General features: G+C 33.6%; 1 non-coding gene across 1 annotated transcript; it reads right to left on the bottom strand.

The window, feature by feature from the left end:
- Positions 1-3,229: 3,229 nt before the first annotated feature.
- Positions 3,230-3,336, bottom strand: LOC122096630. The gene has a single exon (XR_006145351.1). It is a non-coding gene; the product is annotated as a U6 spliceosomal RNA (small nuclear RNA).
- Between the last annotated feature and the right edge of the window lie 695 nt (positions 3,337-4,031).

The raw sequence follows: 4,031 nt of genomic DNA, 5'->3' as shown, positions 1-4,031 counted from the left end.
AGGTTGGTGTGTGTGTGTGTTTGTGTGTGTGTGTGTGTGTGTTTACAAAAATTAGAAGACAACATTTTTCCTCATTTACAATGCATCTTTCAGGTTATGATAAGTGGTGGCTAGTGGGAGAAGTCTCTTGCTATTTTAAGGATGAAACAGAAAAATATATTTTTGCATGCACCACAGTTGTTTATTAGTCTGTAGTTGAACACTGAACTTCGATTTATATCTTGGCTGTTGTTGTGAATAATGTGAATAACAATGAACTACAGATATATTTACGAGTTACCCAGAGAGAAATAATCACATGATTGGTGGGTCAGATGATATTTCAACTTGGATTTCTTTAGAAAACTGCATACTACTTTCTACAGGGAGAGTACTAACCTGTATTTTGACCAAGAGTGTAGAATATTTCCCTTTTTCCACACTCTCACCAGCCAACATTATTACCTTTTGAGTTTTTTTAAAGGGCAGGTTTTTACTGTGTGCAGTACCCAAGATGACCTCAGACCCAAATCCTTTTACTCCAACCTCCTAAAAGGTTCGAATTACAAGCCTTTACCACCACACCTGGTTCCTTTGATTTTTTTGATAAGAGTTATAATAGTTATGAAGTAGTATCATAGTAATTTTGAATTGCATTTCTCTAATGACTTTTTCTTACAAAACATTAAGCCAGTATAGAAGTTGTAATAAACACAACTTTGTAAACCTACTGGCAATTTTCAGGGCTTTTTGGAAAACATGTCTATTCAGAAATTTTGTCCATTTTTAATCAAGTCTTTTGTTAATCTCATCTTTAATCTCTCTATACAAAATCAATAATTTATTCAAGGTAGTAGAAAGGAAAAAATTAAGCAACTCCTAACATTTTTCAGTTTTCAATAACATGGTATTGATTAAATCATTTTCTGTTAATGCTTGAGACTATATAACTCAATTTAGTTAGACCTTATACAAGGCTATATGTATTTTATTTTACGTTGATTTTTCTTTCCAAAGCCTGCGTGACTAATTTCCCCTGGTTTCTTTCTGTCTCATGTAGTCCAGATTTCAAACTGAAGAATAAATGGAAGTAAGCAAACAAAAAAAATACAGTTCCTCTCATCTGATGATGCCTCTACAAGAATGAGGAAAGACCTATGATAGAATATCAAAAAGACAATTCATTCTTTCAGGTCTTCCTTATCTAGTAATGTAACTTAAATGATGTAACTTAAATGGAAGGAAGCTAACAAAAAACTTAGTTCTTCAAATCTGATGATGCCTCTACAAGAATGAGGAAAGACCTATGATAGAATATCAAAAAGACAATTCATTCTTCTAGGTCTGCCTTATCTTTGAGATGTAACTTAAATGATGTAAAACACAATATACTGCTCAGATACTTTTATGTTTTATCAGTTTTGTACATTTTCTTTTGGACTTCATCTCAGTCTACAACATTCCTTCATTATTATGTCCCTCATATTTTTACACTAACAAGACTGAAGATAACCAGTTTGATTTACAACATGAGAAATTATCTACCCAGCTTCCTTGGAAGCAGAGCATGATCAGTAGATAACATTGCTCACTACTTGTAATGGTTTCTGTAATACTTATGACATTCTATTTAGTATTTTAAAAAACTTCTGGCTAAACTCAAAGCTCATTCATAGAAGTTTATGTTAAGTATTTTACAAGTTTTATTTCTCTTAATTCTTAAGATAGCATTTGCTTATAATGCTAATGTTATTACCATTTTAGTGTTGGGAAAAATTGTAATTAAAGGCATTAGTGCAGGGCCCAAAGACACACAGTGAAGAAGGAAATGAGTTAAAGTTTCCAAAAGTCTTTCAGCAATACACAAAAGGTAGGTAAATTATTTCCATTCTCTTACACTCTCAATTCAATATTCATATTGTCCAAGAAATAGTAGCATAGCAAATATTGCCCATGGTGATTGTTTTCTATCACCTTTTGTCTTCACCACAGACTGTGTTGGTGACATTGGGTTATCATGCACAGAGCTGAGCTTCTAAATTGAGGTCCAAAGAGAGGCAAATTTCTTCTGTCCCACATTCGTTTCCTTTTATAAAGTACCAAAACTTTTAAATATCATCACTTACTGTCTTTTAAGAATCCAAAAATGAAATAAATTCCCGTTTAATCAATCCAAAATGCTTTAAAAGTAGGAGATAATAAAACAGGCCCCCATGAAGTCAATTTACTTCTACTTTTAAAATTATTCTGAAAGCCTTGTATTGGTTAGTCACACCTGAAATCCTATCTACTCGGGGTAGCTACTCATGAGCCTGGGATCTGTGGATAACCATTGGAAGTCAATCAGGGCCAAAAAAAAATCATGAAATTATTTTTCAAAATTTTTAATGAACTAACAAAGACCCAGGAAAGAAAATGAAGCTCATATAGTACCTCACCAACCTAGAGAGGAAAGGCCTAGCAAGGCCTTTAAGCCGTGATAAACTCTAAGCACGCCAACACACATGATTGCACATGCGTTCCCGTGCACGCATTTTTTCCCTTCCCCTCCCCAAATTAGAGCAGCGTACATACAAGAGGCAGGGGCACCAACTTCAAATACAGAGAAAACAAGGGTTGTAGCATGGGGGAGGAACATACAAAGAAACAAAAATTCACATCGCACATTATAAGTATGTTAGAAACAATAGCAAGAAACAAAAACTACATGTTTCCCTATCATGGGGTTCAATTCCCTTAACATCATCATATCTGTTCATATGCACATAGCTTTTGACATTGTCTGCTTACCCTAGACATATATTCATTATTGAAAATAAGGGAAACCATGGGACCTGTTTCTTTGGACTTGGCTTACTTCACATAATAAATTTTTTCCCAATTCTTTCCATTTCCTAACAAATTGGGCGATGTCATTCTTTCTGATGGAGGCATAGAATTCCCTTGTGTATATACACCACATTTTCTTGATCCATTCATGTATGGGGGACAGCTGGGTTGGTTCCCTATATTAGCTAATGGTAAATAATGCTGCAATAAACATAGTTGTGCTGCTATTTTTAGTGTGGTCTTGTTTGTGATCATTTAGTAAATCCCCAAAAGTGGGGTTGCTGGGTCAAAGCGCAGTTTTATGTGGAATCGTTTGAGGAACCTCCATAATGCTTTCCAAAGTGGTTTAACAAGCTTACACTTCAACCAAGAATGCTATATGGTTCCCTTGTGGCCACAACCCTCCAGCATCTGTTGTTGTAAAAATATGGAATGCTCCAGGAATTTGCATGTCATCCTTGTGCAGTTGCCATGTTAATCTTCTCTGTATCGTTCCAATGTTAGTGTATGTGATTCTGAATTGAGCACAGAATATTTTTTATATCAAAAGTGCAATTGGATTTTATTAAACTAGACGATTCAACAAAAAGGAAGTTCAAAAGAATTGTTATGAAATTTTACAACCATATATTTCTTACATAAGCACACATTTAAGAATAAAGTCAAGATTGACATGTCAAAAACAAAATAATTCCAGATATTTGTTGTTCAAGAAATGTGTAGGAGGAGGATTCAATTATTCTATACAAGGCACCTGTCATAATGAACACTGCACCAAGTGTTAAAGTGGTTAAAAGTTTTAATGTTTTAAATATATTTAATTTTGGGAATTGTTTATATATGCCCAAATTAGGGCTGTTTGGAAGGTATAAAACTTTTCTATAAAGTATTTAAGATTTATAATATCAGACATATACTGTTACGTATGTACATTTCAGAGTTTCAAGAAACTTTATTAATGAGAAGTTGCAAAGTTTCTGTGTAAAGAAGCAGAATAAAGAGTTAACACTTTGTTAACTACACAGTTTCTGTTAAAACTTTAGGCCTTCCTTAGTTTATAGGTTAACAAGGAAAAATGATGATAAAAGCCATAAGCAAATAATGAGATGAACCATAAATAGTAATCTTAGTGAGTAGCTTTAAAGACTACTCATATTCTATAAAACTCTTGTTGAACATCACAACCTTAGTCCGTATTAAATGCACAGGATTATGAGAAAATA

This window comes from Dipodomys spectabilis, unplaced genomic scaffold, assembly GCF_019054845.1.
Source record: "Dipodomys spectabilis isolate Male_0828 unplaced genomic scaffold, ASM1905484v1 ptg000016l, whole genome shotgun sequence".
In the NCBI taxonomy this organism is placed as follows: domain Eukaryota; kingdom Metazoa; phylum Chordata; class Mammalia; order Rodentia; family Heteromyidae; genus Dipodomys; species Dipodomys spectabilis.
Note: the sequence above shows the minus strand (reverse complement) of the source record. Positions and strands in the feature narration are given on the sequence as shown.